Genomic DNA, 18,913 nt, shown 5'->3' with positions numbered 1-18,913 from the left:
TCTGATATTACAGCACTGCACAGGTTACTGTGATGATGAAGACGAATTTAAAAATTATTATCATGAATTTCATTTTATTAGATCCAGCGACTATTTTTATTTAGTACTGTACTCATCTGGGTCTCTCCAGTGCCAAAATTGCTATGAGCATAAGTTTTAAATTATCAACGTGTCTTAAATTGCAGCATGAGACTTATCCTTGTGATTCATCAATACTTCTACAAATCTAAAACTTTCGATGTATTTTACTTGGTCTGTGCCCTGCCTGATCTGATTCTTCTCTGCATTTGATTTTTGTTTGATCCTTTATTGTTCAAAACTCACTCTCTCTTTGTTCATGTTTCTTAAATAAAAACTTCAACACAAAGCCAGCAGTGCTAGCCACAACTGGTACCGCATACAAAGACAAAAAGAAAACAGCCAAACCTTCCATGCCCTTGGACACACACTCACACTCATAGTCTCATATTCTCTAGTGCTTGGTCCAGTTCAGTTTTCAACGACACAAGCGATGGTGTTTCCATACCCCTTCTATTTGGAGAGAGTCCCACTTCTAAGGATCTGAGCTCCTGCTCCCAATGAAGACAGCAGCACAAGTCACATGGATATCACTGGCAAAAGGACCAGGCCTTGGCTGGTTTCCTTTGCAGTTATTTTTCCTGATACAGGGGATTAGCTTTCCTGTGTTCAGTTCCATACAGTTACTCCTGGTCCTGCCCCTTGTAACACCCGAAGCAATGTTTACTCCCCTGGTCAGGAGCCATCTCCAGCCTTAATGGGGGAATGGGATATTTTTCTACATTTAAAGTTACCTTTGTAAATAAAGGGTAAAGGCTTTGTAATAACGACAACTATTCAGTTGCAGAAGGTTGTTATTTTGTCCTGTTAAGAATCATGACCTCATCAGGGCAAGGCTGTAGTTTAGTTTCATGGAGATGAAAGAGAAATCTTCTCTTCTAGCTCACACTGCGTATAGTGCGTTACTTAATCACTTTAATAAGGATATGCTGGCAGGCCTAAGTAGCCTAAGGTCAGCCTTTGGTGGGTGCATTTTTCTTGACGAGGAAGTACAGTAGAACCTCAACCTTACGAACCCCTCGGGAATGGGGGTCGTTCTTAACACTGAACAAAACATTATGGTTGTTCTTTCAAAAGTTTACAGTTGAACATTGGCTTACTACAGCTTTGAAACTTTACTAGGCAGAGAAAAAAATGCTGCTTTTAGCCACCTTAATTTAAATGAAACAAGCCCAGAAACAGTTTCCTTACCCTGTCAAATCTTTAAAAAAAAAATTCCCTTTATTTTTTTAGTAGTTTACATTTAATACAGTACTGTTCTGTACAGTATGTGTCCTTTTTGGGGGGTAGGGAGGTGGTCTCTGTTGCCTGATTGTGTACTTCCAGTTCCAAATGAGGTGTGTGGTTGACTGGTCAGTTTGTAATTCTGGTGTTCATAACTCTGAGGTTCTATTGTAAAAAGGAACTTTATCGAGTGAGGTCAGCGACTGAATACAATGCTGAGGCTTAGATATGGTTGAACTTGTTTTGCTTAACTCCAACTCCAGGAGACTGAAAAGTTGACTAAGCTTCAAATATTATTGAGTTTGCATTCCACTTAGTAGAGACTAAGCAAACACTTCCACAAGTCAAAATGTAAAGCAAATATTTGACAATGGTGTGAACGTTTTGAAGAATGGGTGTATTTTTGTCAGGCACTTTCTTTCAAAACACAACCCACAACAATTTTTTTAATAGTTCCCTATTTCGTGTTACAATACTGAAGAAAGCCTCCACCTCTGAAATCCAGAGGAATAAGCTGAGAGGAGGGGAAAATTGTGATTTATTTTGTAACACAATTTCTGATTGCGCTTTAATTATGATTTGAGGCATAAAAGTATACAAGTAACCTAGCTTCCTTACCGGGCTGGAAAGTTCAGTCCTATTGGGCAAATCACCATGAAGGTAAGAGCATTGGGGAAATCCTCTCATTGTCTTCTATTGGCCCAGGATTTCAATGATTCTTGTGTGTCCCTCTCCCTTGCACCTTCTCTCTCTTCATGCAAGACAGAAACCCTGCTGAAAATCCTGTGTGTTGACTAATGCAATGAGTATCTAGCCTGTAGGAGATTTCCTTAATTAGAATCTGATTCCATTAACATATAACTAATCCACAGTAACTAATTTGACTCATTCTGCCTGGGAGTTTGAGGATTTCAGTCCATGTCCAAAACAATACCAAATGCAGGAAAGCCTGAAACTCAAATGGTTTGGAATAAAAAAAATTAGCAACATTGCCATGCTCTTATAGGCATTTTGCAATTCAGACACTTTGTGGATTGTATTCCTAGCACTGGAGAACCAATACAACTGGGCCACTGTATCATAATAAATTATGTCATTGTCGACATAATAAAACCAGCTCTGTGAGTGGCGGTAGCTATGTCTGTGAGGAGTGTCTCCTGCAGACATGAGCTCTCATGCTCACAGGGGTTTTTTTTCACATCCCTGAGCAATAAAAGTTTTGCCAACATAAGTGCTAGTATAGACATGGCCTTAGTTGGGTCTCTTTATTACAGCTGCATATGCAGGGACTGAAAAATTTACCAGGTACCCAGTAGCCAGAAGCAATATTAAAGAGAGGTTCAGTAGAGGGACCCCAAGGCTGGATGCTGATGGGAATCCCAATTCCAACCCCCAACTGCTGCGGGAAAAGGCTCCATTTGTCAGTCCAGGTGTTTGTCAATATGGAAAAGTCCTTTAGGATTTAATAGAAAGCAATAATCTCCCCATAACTTTTCCAAACTGTGAAAAATGTAATAGAGGATCTGATCCCTGCTCTACGGTCTACACAGGCTGATTCTAAAACCCTATGGAGCAGAGCTCTCTCTCTCTCTCTGTGCAATCCTATAGGATTCTAGGATAATTTCTTTAAAACCCAATTGGATTTTGTCGTGCTTCATTGTTACTCACTTTTTATTGTAACAGTGCCCAAAGTCCCCACTGTGCTGTGCGCCAGAGGAGCCTCTGGGAAGAGACAGTCCCTGCCCCGAAGAGTTTACAGTCAAGAGATTAAAGGCAGACAGATGGATCCGACACACAAGCCGGGCGATGGGGTGAGGGAAGGCATGCAGCAAGATAGTTCTGAGCCTTTTAACATGTTTGTATTATTTGTGCCACAAAATCCAGCACTGCAAGGTGGAGGAGAAGCTCTGGGGACGAGGGGGGGAGAGGGAGGGACAGTTCCAGTCGGAGGGAGGTGTGACTAAAGACCGAGGGAAAGCAAGGGGAGGAAAGTGGAACGGGGTACTGGAGAGGAGGGCTGGGGAATGAAGAGCACCAGGGCACAGAGCTCCATGCTAGCAGAGCCTGGCACGTGGAGATTCAGGAACGGAAGAATCGCTGACCTGGACCTGCCAGCTTGGGTGGTGTCACGGCTGCACGATGAAATGTTTGCCCAACACTGACTCGAGTCCTGGCAGCAATGAAGGAGCCCCAATGGGCAAAGCTAGCATCAGACAGTAACTCTCCTAGGGCACCAAAACCCTCCTGCCTAATACAAGCTCCATTGCCATGTTCCTGTTGTGTTTCTCTGTACTGAACACAGGTCTCTTGTACACTGGGGTCATGCTACTGACACCGAATTTGGGAGCATCACCCCAACCCAGAGAGCAGAACAAACTAAGTGCCTGGGCATTCCTCCATCCAAACCTTCTCTGGAAGCTCCGTGAAATCGGCTTCCTGGTTCTTTCTTTACATCTTACTGGTAACATCACCCACATGGTCTGGTCACAGGCCAGGGAAATAGAAAGTTCTGACCCTGGCTCCCTCTACAGACTCACTCTGTGTCTTTCATCAAGTTGCTCTTCCTCTTTCTGCTCCAACACCGCTGAAATGGGGACATTACTATAAGGATGATGATTATTCAATTAGGTGCTGACGGCGTACACTGTGCTATTTAGAACTAAGAGAAATATGCAGGCCCTGCCCTGAAGAGACCTCACAGATGAGCTGTGAGTATTCATGAGCCAACCGCTACTCTCATTCTGTCTGATGTAAATCCAGAGTAACACCATTGGCTTGGATGGGGCTGTCCTGGATTTCCAGCAGTGTAATTGAGAGCAGCAGCTGGCCCAGTGTTTCCAAAGGGTTTGAGGTATGAAGCATTATGTAAGTGCCGAGCAGTATTCCTTCTGCTTCTGGCACGAGTTGTCAAACAACACAAGAAAGGATATTCCTACAAGACACCCTGGGCGCCGCAGGAAACGGGCTGTCCTCACAAGAACCGTAGCCCAATTTTGCACTTAAGGGGGTGAAGATAAAGTCTGTGGATGAGCATCCAAACTTTGGGTGCTGATCGGAATCAGACCCCCCTAATCTCTTTAGGTTCCCCCAACCACTCGCAGTAATTCATCACCATGGATTCAGTGGCAATGTTCCAAACATGACACTTGCCACACTGAATGAATGAGACAAGAGGTTTCATTATTGAGAAGACATTTCTTCGGGTCTGTCTACACTGCATTGTAAACCTGGGTCTCTGGGACCTGGGCTTATGGACTTGCTGGTTCCACGCCTGCGCTTGAGCATCCTCACTGCGTTGTAAATCTGGGTTTATAATTGCTGGACCCAGGTCTGACAGCCATGCTAGTGCATCCATACTGTGCTATGAAGACCTTTTGCCTCGGATCTGTGACTTGACCTGTGTCCACACTGCAAAATGGCAGGGCTTGCACCCAAGTCACAGCAGAACTTGGGCTCTGACCCATACTGTTAACAGGTGCCTGGGACCCGGCTCCTGAGCACTTGCAGTCCCGAGTCAACCTGATATGTGTGGATGGAAGGCGGGGCTGGGGCTCAAACCTGTGCCAGAGCCCAGGCTTAGTGCGCAGTGTGGAAATACCCTGTATGTTCGTAACAAGTCATCCACGATAATGCAGAAAACTATAAAGCTTTGATTTAAATGTTATTAAATATAGCGGCATTAGTATGAAGAAAGCTAATCCAGCACTCTCTTTCACAGCTTGGGAGGTAGCTAGGTCTCACAACCTGGAAATAAATTGTCTATGCAAGTATTTTAAACTATAGCTTGTTTAAAGAACGATTATCTCAAACAGCAGAATACACACACACACAAAAGAGAGTGATATCAACAGGTGTAAAATCAACAAGAACTGACCTGCGGTGCTCTGGAGCAGGAAGCTTTAAAGGCTGCCAAGTTTATCTACAGTGAGGTTAATTCTTTCTCTTGACCTCCCTGATCTTCATCCTCAATGTTTTTCAATCCCTGGGTATAGAACTGCCGTGGATGGAGCCCTGTTGATCCTGGAGAGACGGTAACACAATGAGAACCAAGCAGCAGGTGCCTACAGTGTTTGAGGGGAGGGGACCCCTCTGCATTTCTGCCATCTCTAGTTTCAACACTATAAAACCCAAAACCTGAAGCACAAACTAAGGCCTGGCCCTGCACTGAGCTCTGTGTGAGCAGGCCCTTAAACACAGGAATAGCTCAGTGCAGTGCTGGGGTCTAGAACTCCAGGATGTCTGCCTGGCGGGGCACAACTCAACTCATTGCTGGCTTGAACGGCTGGGACTTTCCTCGGCCACTTTGCAGTTCGACGTGCACTCAAGTCCATACCCAGCTACATTGCTGTTCTCCCAACTTTGCTTTTAGCTTTTCATTTTGGCATTTTAATTTAGTTTTTGGCAATAGGGGAAAGAAGTATATGTTTTCACATGGTTTTCCTTTTAAAATATGCTCCTGACTTCTTACCAAATAGAAATCACTCAGAGACGCTCTAGATCTGAACTCAGAAACACTGGGGAAGCCAACACATGGTATTTTATGATTTATTTTATTGTTAATGCTGCCATGGAGATTTTTTTTTTCTTGGCCATGTTTATTTCTGAGCTCTTGAAAAGAATCAGAGGGGTAATGAGAAAGTTAGTCAAGCCAGGACACTGTATCTGTGATCTCGTTGATGGAGCACAGCTTTTCTACACTGCAAGCTAAATTCCAACTCCTTAAAGTCCTTCTGAAGGCACATGGCTGCTGGAACTAATTGGTTTATTAAGGTTGTTTAGTGCACATTGAAACAATCATTATTGCCTAGCCAAATAACTAGAGGCCACTCTACGCTGTTTGCCCTTTAAAGTAACAAAGAAAACTTCCAAACGAACTTTGTAGGTTGGGTCGGATTCTTCTCTCATTAACTTCCCAGGCCCACTCCACTGTCACCTCACTCCACTATCACCCCCCCTTCCCGTGTCAGCTCTCCATGGCTGAAATGGAGCTGGCGACCCTGCAGCACTATCAGCGTGGCTGGGGTGCTGCTCTGTGACAGGCTGCAATGCTCTGTTTATGGCAAGATTTTTAAAACGCCAACAGCTCCGATTGATTTTTTAAAGGCTTGTGAGTAAATCACACTTAATAGCTGTCAGAGCCAACCCCTGTCCTTGATTTAGCCCCAACTGTGACATCCAAAGATCACATGGCCACAGCTTCTCACTGGGAGCTCATGTTCAGCTGATTATCCACCACCACTCCCAAGTCTCGTTCAGAGTCCCTGCTTCCCAGGACAGAGCCCCCCATCCTGTAAGCAGGGCGGACATTCTCTGCTCCCAGATGTAGAACTTCACAGCTGGCTCTTTTGAAACCCATTTGTTATGGAAAGTTGAGGAGAATTCGGGCAGCCAGGGGACGAAGATAAAGGGACTTTGCCACTGCTGAGGCAGGGAGAGGTTGGCAGTTACAAGGGGTGAAGTTAGAAGGTCAGAAGAAGAATTTTCAAAGCTGAGGAGAAGGGGAGCTTGGCCTTTCCATGGAGGGGATGTGGGAGAGGTGGGAGCTGCCCAAACGGCGGGTTTCAGTCAGGGCAGGTCTTCACTGCCGGCCGGATCGGTGGGCAGCGATCGATCCAGCGGGGATCGATTTATTGCATCTAGTCTAGACATGATCAATCGACCCCCAAGCGCTCTCCCATCGACTCCTGTACTCCAGCGCCCCCAGAGGTGCATGCGGAGTCAACGGGGCAGCGGCAGCAGTCGACTCACCGCAGAGAAGATACCGCGGTGAGTAGGTCTAAGTACATCGACTTCAGCTACGTTATTCACGTACCAGAAGTTGCGTAAGTTAGATCCAACCCCCCACCCCACCCCAAGTGTAGACCAGGCCTCAGTTTAGAACCATTTGTTTTTCTGAAAGTAGGAATTCACCAGTGTAGTAACGTTCTGACCTTGTATTAATGGACATTATCTAAGGGCTAGGCAACTGTGAACATAATGTTCAAAACAGACCACTTAGCACTGGTCAGAGGATTCGGATTTTATCACGCCCAGGAAAACACATCCGGAGTTTCCCAACAGCTGTTTTTTTTCCACTGTGGATGATGAAACAACTACAGTACTACTGCTCTAAAGTCACATGACCAAATCCAGAGTGGTCACAGACAGCATGTCCTAGAGAAAATGAGGAACCAATCGTGTTTCTCCCATAAGTGAGTCTCTCTCTCCCTGGCAGCTTCGCGTGGGGCCACACCCCAAATGATGTTGTCAGGGATAAGAGCAGAGATTATTGAAGAATGTTTCCCTGCTGCCAAACTGAAACCACAGAGCTGAGAGTTCTTCTTGCTTCGCACTGTCCTTTGGGGAAAACTTTAGTACTTTATTACCTCTCTGCTTGCATATGCATTAGCTCACCGCAGTGCTTTGATATGCTCTTCACCACTGGCATTGCAAACGTGCGCCTACACCGCAGTGCTTTGATATGCACTTCACCACTGGCATTGCAAACGTGCGCCTACACTGCAGTGCTTTGATATGCTCTTCACCACTGGCATTGCAAACGTGCACCTACACCGCAGTGCTTTGATATGCTCTTCACCACTGGCATTGCAAACGTGCACCTACACTGCAGTGCTTTGATATGCTCTTCACCACTGGCATTGCAAACGTGCACCTACACTGCAGTGCTTTGATATGCTCTTCACCACTGGCATTGCAAACGTGCACCTACACTGCAGTGCTTTGATATGCTCTTCACCACTGGCATTGCAAACGTGTGCCTACACCGCAGTGCTTTGATATGCACTTCACCACTGGCATTGCAAATGTGTGCCTACACCGCAGTGCTTTGATATGCTCTTCACCACTGGCATTGCAAACGTGCACCTACACTGCAGTGCTTTGATATGCTCTTCACCACTGGCATTGCAAACGTGCACCTACACTGCAGTGCTTTGATATGCTCTTCACCACTGGCATTGCAAACGTGCACCTACACTGCAGTGCTTTGATATGCTCTTCACCACTGGCATTGCAAACGTGTGCCTACACCGCAGTGCTTTGATATGCACTTCACCACTGGCATTGCAAATGTGTGCCTACACCGCAGTGCTTTGATATGCTCTTCACCACTGGCATTGCAAACGTGCACCTACACTGCAGTGCTTTGATATGCTCTTCACCACTGGCATTGCAAACGTGCACCTACACTGCAGTGCTTTGATATGCTCTTCACCACTGGCATTGCAAACGTGCGCCTACACTGCAGTGCTTTGATATGCACTTCACCACTGGCATTGCAAACGTGCGCCTACACTGCAGTGCTTTGATATGCTCTTCACCACTGGCATTGCAAACGTGCGCCTACACCGCAGTGCTTTGATATGCTCTTCACCACTGGCATTGCAAACGTGCGCCTACACCGCAGTGCTTTGATATGCTCTTCACCACTGGCATTGCAAACGTGCGCCTACACCGCAGTGCTTTGATATGCTCTTCACCACTGGCATTGCAAACGTGTGCCTACACCGCAGTGCTTTGATATGCTCTTCACCACTGGCATTGCAAACGTGCACCTACACTGCAGTGCTTTGATATGCTCTTCACCACTGGCATTGCAAACGTGCGCCTGCTGCTCAATACAAATGATTTATTTAACAAACAGATAACCAAACCATGGCCTGCCCAAGTTATCCAGCTGATTCTAGCATTAGTGATAGACAGAAATAAATGGGACACATGGGCGGAAACTGAGTGCATCGGCAGCACTGTGGCACTGTCCCTGTGCAGGTTAGAGCCAGCTGTCAGGCAGACTTAAGGGTGGCCACATGGCGTACTGGACTGAGGAGGGGACTCCAAACCGAAACTGCCTGAGTTTTCATCATGGCTTTTCCCTGACTCACGGCACATTCCTGGTGCTCCCTACACTCCCAGGGAAGTCAGTGGGAGTTGAGGGTGTGAGTGGAATGCAGGATTGTGGCCCTGAGCAAGTCACTTAAACTTTCTCTGTCTCGGTTTCCTCATCTATAAAACGGGGCTAGCAACCCTTTGTCACATTACTCCTCACAACACCCCTCTGAGGTATGAGGTTAATTCTTGTACAGCACTTTGAAGATACAAAGTGATTCATGCTATTGTTAATGCACAGCCCCAGAAACTTCAGCCCGTCCGTCCGTCCATCAATGAGAGACGTTCAGTACCAACAACGATGACTTGGTGCACTGAACGGACACGCATTTGGGTGCATACATTTTCCCATCCTGCTCAGCTGATGTCCCTCGGGACAGTTCTGGAGAGACCGTCTCCCTGCAGTCCCAGCGCTCTGTGCCCATTCAGCCCTCCCCCACCCGTGTGGTACTAGCAAGGAGAGTTTGGGACTCTCGCCTTCTCCATAACAATCCCCTCCATCCAAGACTTCGACCTTCAGACTGCGCAGTTGGTCTCATGCTCCAATAGCCACGGGAGCAAAAACCACTCTTGCCCATCTGGGGCTGGCCAGGAGACCGCACCGGCTCCTCTCCCATGCCGGCCCAGCCAGGATGACCCACGTTTTCACAGCATCTGGGCTGCGCTTTGACAGTTCTCCTTGGCTGGGAATGAAGAGGCTCCTGCGGGTTCCGAATGCAGCAGCCCGGTTGTTCAGTAACCTGTCAGCCTGATTCTTGCACTGTCTCCTCGGGGAACTTCAAGCACATCAAGGCGTCTGCCCCGATTTGCAAAGCCTTGCGTGGTGTTGCTCCCTCCCTCTTTCTCTTTCCACCAAAACTTCCCACGGCAGCGATGTCACAGAGGCACAACAAAACTGCTGATTAACAGGGAGAGGCGGGTGACTGTGGCAGGCAAAGGTTTCAGAGGAGCCAGCCCACGACTGCTGAACTGACTCACCGCCAGGGAGAGGGAAACAACCGCCAAGCAAAGCAGCGCCGGAATTTTTCTACAAAACGCTTTTTCACTGGAAAATGCTGATTTGACAAAACCAAACCAGTTTGTGGGAATGTCCTGGGTTCGCCAAGACTTTCCTCGGGAAAAGTTTCTCAGACTCAGGCTGGACTTTTGGGTCAGGGAGAGCGCCCCAGACCAGCCAAGCACCTGGTGGTGAGGGCTCTCACTTGGGATACAAACAGCCAGACTGGGTCAGGTCCATCCAGCCCAGTGTCCTGCCTGCCGACAGTGGCCAATGCCGGGTGCCCCAGCGGGAATGAACAGAACAGGGAATCACCCAGTGACCCGTCCCCTGTCGCCCACTCCCAGCCTCTGGCAAACAGAGACTAAGGATGCGGCAGTCCTGGCTCCAAGTCCGTGGTGTGGCTGATTTGGAGTCAGGACTGGAACTCAGGCCTCCCACAGAAGTGCCTGACCATGGCGCTGTTGGCTATTCTGGGGCATGCGCTCACACACACAGCACAGAACGTCTACAGGTCACAGGCTCATCCTGAGGAAGAACGGGAAACACTTCCGAACTCGCAGAGAGAGTCGCAGGATGGGGAAAACGTTCCCCTTCCAGCTCCTCCCACCTTCAAAGCTAAATGCAGCAGCCACCTTTTCACTCAGGTTCCCCTCCACAACTGCTAATCCAGGGGTTCTCAGACTGGGGGTCAGGACCCCGCAGGGGGTCACGAGGTTATTACATGGGGGGTCGCGAGCTGTCAGCCTCCACCCCAAACCCCTCTTTGCCTCCAGCATTTGTAATGGTGTTTAATATGTTAAAAAGTGGTTTTAATTTATAACGGGGGGTCGTACACAGAGGCTTGCTGTGTGAAAGGGGTCAGCCAGTACAAACGTTTGAGACCCACTGCACTAAGCCCACTCCGCCCCTCCTAGTGGCAGAGAAGGAGAGAGTGCATTGGCATTGTTCTGTACATGCTGGAGGCTTGCAGAAGACAGAGTGATAGAAGGACCCGGGTCAATGGCTGCATACCCAGAGTCAAGTCAGTGTCACACAGGTAAAAGGCTCTGTAGCACAGCCCCTGGGAAAAGCTTGGCCATGACATGAGGAAGTGACCCATTATCTTTTCAAGACTTGTTTGTGTTGGCGTGAGTTCCAGGATGATCCATACTGGGCACATGGGAGAACATTTACAGAGTTCTTTGAAAACGAACGATCTGTATCAGCACAGGTCTCTGTATCAATAAAAAGTAGTTAAATATTGGCATTCATAGCCCATCTAAGTCTCTGACAAAACTACTGCACTTTACCACATCAGCCAGGGGTTTGAAAAATACCAAAAAACCAAAGAAACAAGAGCCCGGAAAGATGCCACCAGCTGTCAGAAACCAAGACAGACCTGTATTTGTGCAGAAGGCTCATACTTCAAAAAGGAATGAGGGGGCTTTTGTGGGGAGGTGCCTTTCAGAGCATGGGAAATGCGATGTAAAATCAGACCTGGGCATGATTAGTACATGGCTGATGTCTACAAGATTTAAGACTTTTCTTGGAATTCCTGCCTCGCTGCAATTGTACTGATGCAGAGATACTTTTGTAAAGGTGAAATTGTTATTCCGAATACAGCTGAGATTTCATTATAGGAACATTTTGTTCAAGTGTGATTATTTTTAAAGGCCAGTTTGATACTGGAGGCTAAAGAGACTGACAGCTTCAAAATGGACTAAGCCCCACCCTTCCCACTACAAGAAACGACTTTTTATTGTTATTTCAAACACCCTCAAGAGTGATAAATTCGCAGCCTTCCAGAGCAAGAGCTGGAACAGGAGGTAAAAGAGCAGGGAGGCAGTGCGGTCTCGAGCCCCAAATCTTCATACCTGAACCCACAATTTTGCCCACAGGAAATGGTGCCGTTTGAGGGCACACAGCAGTTGCTTTGCATTCCCCAGTCATGTGGCTGGGAACCACATGCAAACAACTCTCGCCAGACAAACCCGGCCCACCCTTGAGAAGCTGCTCTCTGTGTCATAGGAACTAAACCCCAGGATCCAAACGGCTCTGCAATGGAAAACAACAAACTGTTAAGCGACGGCAGCCTCAGCACTTTCCAAAGACCATGACTCCCGGTCCTTTGGACACTTGTCTAGGTCAGGCCAGGGAAGGAAAGTGGAATTTGTGAGCCAGTAACTGGTGAAAGGAACAGGGCCAGACTCTGATCCCAGTCAGAGCAGAGTAAAATGAGGAGTAACTCCACTGAAATCAGATGAGAATCAGGCCCAGAGGTTGTGACAAAGGGATTTGGAAAGCGGGTGGCTAGCGAGTGGTTAGTTCTTGCAGTGTGAGAGGAGAGGGCCTGGTGAAACGCAGACACTAGGAATGCTGCTATTGTCTCTCACTGACCTCCACTGATCACAGTCAACAGCAGAGGAACAAGGCTGGCGAGCAGCGACCCATTTCTACATCGGAGCTCTCTTTGTCTGAACCAGCAAAAATCTGGTGGCCTGTTACGCAAATGGATGGCACAGAACATTCCAGGACTGGGAGCTTGGCTGAAATGGGGGATATTTTTTATTCTTATTTGATCTTTATTATTTCTTCAGGCTTAGAAAATGACAGTATTATTGCTACTGGGGAATTTCAGAGTTTATCAGAGCAGCTCGGGAGTGGGGGGGGGGACACTTTAATTCCTGCGTTTCAAGGAATAATGGATGTTTAGTAATTGCACAAGGCCAGAAATCCCTGGAGGAATGCGCAGGCAAGAGTTGGCTCCTTCTTAAAGATGGGGAAGCTGCCAGGAAGTTCCGCCAGGTGATTCATTTTGAATGAAGGAATTGTTTTGCTTCAGATAAACTGGGAAACAGGTTTTGCCAAAGGTAGAGCAGGGATGCACGGCCCACTGCCTCTTCAGGATTGTACTTGTTTTAGAGAAAGCTCGCTCTCCTGCTTTGCTCAGCCCAGCAGCCCAAAGGCTCCCGGGACAGGAAGTGCTCGTTACTGTGAGCACACGCTTAGATGTATTGCTTTAAAACATTCTTCTTACACTGGGATATCACTGAGCCGAGGCTGGAGGGAGCCATGAAAGGGACTTTAACCCAATCTCTGCTTGCCTTTAATAATGGTGAAGGAAAAATGAAACCCACGCCCAGTAGGTCATCCCTGGCAGAGGCCATCTCTTTTAACCAGAACGTTTAGGGACAAGTTTGTGACAGCCTGGCTCTTGCTGAATAGCATCTTACTGCACGTTCTGTTCCCACGGACCCCACATAATATAGAATTCAGTGAGACTCCGCATGGGGCAGGGGGAAGTGCTACACAACACCTGGCAGAGGGTCAGAGCCTCGCCCTCACAATAGACTGCCTAGCACATTTTTTCAGCCAGTTAAGCCTATATTAAGTCGGGCATGAAACTGATCAGCCGTGTGTCCCTCTGTGCTAACATCACAAGGGCCATCCCATCTGGGTAAAAGCGTTGACTCCAGCATCCGGCTCAGAAATGTCAATTATTACCGATAGAGTTCCCAGTCTGTACTCAATGAACTTTTAATCTTCGGGGCTGAATACAATGGGTGCAGCTTTCCTTAAGCTATGATATAAAACCGTTGTGAATCAAGTGCTAAGACTATGATAAGGCTCACCCCGTACCAAGTACAGCTTCCAGACATTCTTTATAACAGCGGATTGGAATTCTGATTGCTTCAGTTTAGAAATGCAGCTATTATAACACAATGTTATTTGGTTGTGGGGTTTTTCAACATCTGTTCCATTTAGATAATGTTTTGAAAGGGATTTGGCCATTTCAGGTGAGGCAAGAATAGATAAGAATTTACAGGAACGAAATGTGCAGTGATGCACCAGCAAAATTTTTTGCATACCCGGACTGGAAGTTAAAGCTAAAAAAATTCAGACCAAAGCTGAGGTGCCTTTTTTTAATAATGAGGGTAATAAATCATTGGAACAACTTACCAAGAGTCGTGATGGGTTCATCATCACTGGAAAATTTTAAATCAAGACTGGCTGATTTTCTAAGATATACGCTCTAGTTCAATCCACAGCTATTGGATTTGAAACAGGAATTAATTCTGCGAAGTTCTTCAGCCTGTGTTATATAGGTCTCAGATTAGAAGATTGCAGTGGTCTCTTCTGGCTTTAAAAATCTATGAATCTGAGAGTCTAAAAACTGATATTCTGATTCCCAAGGCTCAAATGTTAATCTATGTTAATGCTAATCTGCTAGAAATTGACCGATCCCCAAGCAGAGGACATACCAGATATTAAACTCTGTCTACCTTTAATATTAGCAAAAGTCTAGGAGACATGAAGATGTTCATAAGGACATTTAGAATTTATTTTCCTAAGAGGTTACAGCTACCTGAGAATCTAGCATATAAACACACCCATTTCTTCTCGGCAGTGAAGTTAGTACCCATACAAAGATGCCAGATTCTGTTAGCACTCAACAAGAGGAATATAAACCCAGTGTGAAACTGCCACAAGCATTTCCCAAACATACTGCAGATTTCACTTATGTCTAAAGTAATATTCAAATTTATGGAATTTGTCAGGTTCAGTCTTTAAAATAAGTTTTACTCTGAAACTTCACAACTGCCTCTTTTTACACTTTTGCAATTTCAATAGGGTTTTAAAAACAAGATTTTTTAGGCCTGCAGTAAAAATGCTTCAAACACAAAGCAAAGCTGATCTCATCATTATGCTATTTTAGATGCACCATGTCTGGTTTATGTTTTACATTACATTATTATGTCAAATTTATTTTAGGAATAAGTCTATTAGTATTCGTAGTCTAGTGAAAACAGAAGTAATAGCAGTGAAATTCTACGCCATCACTAGGGCCAACACGTGTATGCTGTCTAGCTGATGTGTGCATTCATTTACCATTGTTCCAGTTCTCCATGTTTGCAGACCCTAGTAGAATGAAGTCCTGTTTCCTGCTTTGGTATCTCCACATTTCATACCTTCTTGAACAAACCAAATAATAAAACACAGATAAAAACTTCTTTTAACTTCCTAGACTCGACCTCTAGCGAGAACAGAAAACTCTGGGTCTCTTTCTTGCCCACTAGATCCAGAAGGCTAAGTTAGGACTACCAATACAAGGCGTGGGATTCACTGTGGAATCTGCTGGGAGGAAGGTTTCAGTTATACAGTGTTCTAGAAGTAACATAGGCCCAAAATTGCACAAGATGCCACTGATTTGGGGTGTGTCTATTTTGCGGCGCTCAGTTTGAAACACAATGGACCTGATTTGGGAAGAGTGGAGTGTGTGCATATCCCATTGGAGCTCCAACTGGAGCACTGGGTGCTCAGCATGTTTGAGAATTGAAGGGGGAAAGGGAACATGAAGCCTATAAGAGCTGAAGATTTTGGCCCTAGCTCTGGGCTATCATCTTGCGGTAAACTCAGAAAGCGAGCTGGGAATGTATTTATGCGTCCTTCCAGTGTGCCCATCCTTCTAGAGTTGGGTCATGTAATTTTGCCAGATGATGATAACTGGATAGAACTGGATTGAAGGACATGATGTTGCACATTTTAGCATGTGATGGTGACAATTTCTGTTGTAACAATTATGAAGCTTTAACTTTTTGACTCTCAATGTCCACTGTCATTAACTATTGTCTGACACACCACCACCCCTGCCCCTGGTGAAGTTAAAGCTTCATAATTGTTAACACACAAATTGTCAACATCCCATGCTTAAATGTGCAGCGTCAATGTCCTTCAGCCCAGTGCTAAGAAGTTTTCAGGCAGCATTGCTCTTTCTTTGCCTGGCTGTACATTTTGATGATTATTGATGGACTTTTTTGTTGGTGGTGACTCAAGTTCCCTGTAAGCTGCACGGCCATGGGGCAGCCTATTTAGTGCCACGCAGGCGCTCGAGGGACCCGCCTGGGGACCTGCCATGGCTGGGGAACAGCCGGGGAAGGGGCACCCCTCCCCCAGCCCCAACCTAGCCCGACTCCCCACCTGCCACGGCCGGGGTGCCCCTCTGCCAGTCCCAAGTCTACTGCAGCCCGGCCCCAGCTGTGGTGCCGCAGTCCCAGGTGAGGCCGGAGCAGCTCAGCCCAGCCCCAGGCCCCTCCCCCAGCCCGAACCCTGCCCCGGCCCAAACATGCTGGGGCTAGGGAAGGGGCGCCTATCCTGCCACCCCAGCCCAGGAGCTGCCACAGCAGGGAGAGTGAGCTGGGGGGAGTCCTTTCTCCCCGCCATAGCCCCAGAGCACTCTCCTGCACCCCAAACCCCTCATCCCTGGCCCCACCCCAGAGCCTGCATCCCCAGCCAGATCCCTCACCCCCACACCCTCTGCCCCAGCTCTAAGCCCCTCATTCCTGCCCCCCCAGAGCCTGCATCCCCAGCCAGAGCCCTCACACCCCTGCACCCCAACCCCCTGCCCCAGCCCTGAGCCCCCCCCATGCTCTGAACCCCTCGCTCCCGCCCCACCACATGAATTTTATGATGTTAACCAATGTGGAGATCATGTGTCACACATCACCTCCATATTGATGCATGTAACAAAATTCATTCCTCACATGGGGTGGGGGTGGGGGAATTAGAGGGAACACTTTTGAGTGTGCCAGGTCAAATCAATGTTTACTGACGTACACCAACAAAATCTCTTCTTTCCAAGCCTAGCTATAAGGCTGTGCCAGAACTTTTAAGTCTAACAGATGGTGGACAGGTCCACAGAACTGTCCATTTAAGTTTGCTGAAGTACCACCAGTATTGATTTAATGAGGACTGAAATTGCCATTCATTTCTGCAAATCATACTATTATTTCAAGTCAGGCTATGTTTCAGTGCCTTTCAATCAGCTATTTTTCTACAGCACCAGTTTGCAATGTGTGATTAGGCATGCTAGCGTAAGTTTGCCTCTTTTTTTCTTGCTATATTGTCAGTTAACGGACTGTTTCTGTACGATACTCCTAGTATTTAACAGAAAATCATTGGTCACCAAAGCTTTGGAGCTGCATTCAGAAGTGTTTCCATAACAGTATAGCAGCAGTAACAGTAGGGTCTTTTGCTCCCTAACTGGATTAATTGTATTGTACAGAGTAGAGATGTGGACGCTAATTTCCCAAACCCATCTTGTGATTGGCCAGCTGGGCCTTTGTGATAAGAACGGCCAGACTGGGTCAGACCAAAGGTCCATCTAGCCCAGTATCCTGTCTTCCAACAGTGGCCAATGCCAGGTGCCCCTGAGGGAATGAACAGAACAGGGAATCAAGTGATCCATCCCCTGTTGCTTATTCCCAGATTCTGGCAAACAGAGGCTAGGGACCCATCCCTGCCCATCCTGGCTAACAGCCATTGATGGACCTATCCTCCATCAACTTATCTAGTTCTTCTTTGAACCCTGTTATAGTCTTGGCCTTCACAACATCCTCTGGCAAGGAGTTCCAGAGGTTGTGTGAAGAAATACTTCCTTTTGTTTGTTTTAAACCTGCTGCCACATCCATGCACCAGCTGCCAGCAATGCCTCATGGCAGAAAAACAAAACTATATCCCTTGGCCCAGTTATATGCAGAGAGGAAGAAGGGATGAAGGTAAAATGATTGTGAGCTTTTCCCCTTCCCATTAATTACCTGTTTTTCCAGGTGAGAGCTGGAAAGGCAGCCCAAGCCTGTACCCCACTCTCAGCCCAACAGCCTGGCGCCAGCGGCCAGTGAGCTGGGAGAGCAGCAGCAATGAAGAGTCGCATTCAATGAGGAAGCGCCCAGGAGACATTCCCTAGTTAGCATGAAACTAAGAAGAGAGATGAAGATGATCAAACTTTTCTGACACAGAGACCTGACTGCTACAGCACAATACAAGCTCTGGAGTTTCCTACAGATGGTTCACAGGGAAACTAAAGATGGTCAAAAATGAGGAAACTCCAGCAAAATGATTTTATGGATTTTTTTACCTTTTTTAAAAATCAATATTTTGATGTTTTCCAAATTTTCCAACCAGAGCAAAAACAGTTGCTTTCTTGAAAAATCAATTCTCCCTCGGCACAGCATTCCTTTTGCTGAGTAAACGTATGTAAAAATATTCTGATTTCATGGCAACATGCCCTCTTAAACAACACACTAAATCAGTACGACGCGTTGTTTGCTGCTCCTGGGATTACATCCACTTGCCCCATCACTGGAAATTCAATGACTTGCTTACAATGTGAGCAGGAAACAACCTCCAGGCCCAGCGCTGCAAAGCAACCGAGGATGGAGCCAGTGTCAAGATGATAGCACTGAGAGAAAAGGGTTCCTCAGAGGGGAGGATGGCACCACATCTCCAGAGAGAAAGTTGGTAAAAGGAAATAATTCGCTAAGCTTTGGTTAATCACACGTGACATGGGAATCCTGGATCCTTCACTTCAGGCTGCTTTATTTTAGTCCTTTTTTTTTTTTTTTTAAACAGTGGCATGAGGCTTTGAAAACTGAAAAGAAGAAGGAAGCAAGTCTCTGTGCATTTCTAACATGCCTGTCCTTGCTGTATCTATGAACACAGCAGGGAGAAATGGGGCAAGAAACATTTCACATCCTTCCTGTGTTAGAAGTTTGCTTGCAGGATTATTTTACGCTGTTCTGCCTTGCACCGACAAAACATTCATATTGCAAATTGGAAATTCTTTAGAGGCAGCTAGTCATCTGTAAAAGGCAGTAGACGAGTGCAGCTGGCAGCTTTGAAACATTCAAGGACTGATCCTGGCAGCAGCTGTGATGGGAAGGGTCTCGGAGTATGAACAGGGCAATATCC

This window comes from Mauremys mutica, chromosome 9 (assembly GCF_020497125.1).
Source record: "Mauremys mutica isolate MM-2020 ecotype Southern chromosome 9, ASM2049712v1, whole genome shotgun sequence".
Lineage (NCBI taxonomy): Eukaryota > Metazoa > Chordata > Testudines > Geoemydidae > Mauremys > Mauremys mutica.
This window is presented reverse-complemented; position numbering follows the sequence as displayed.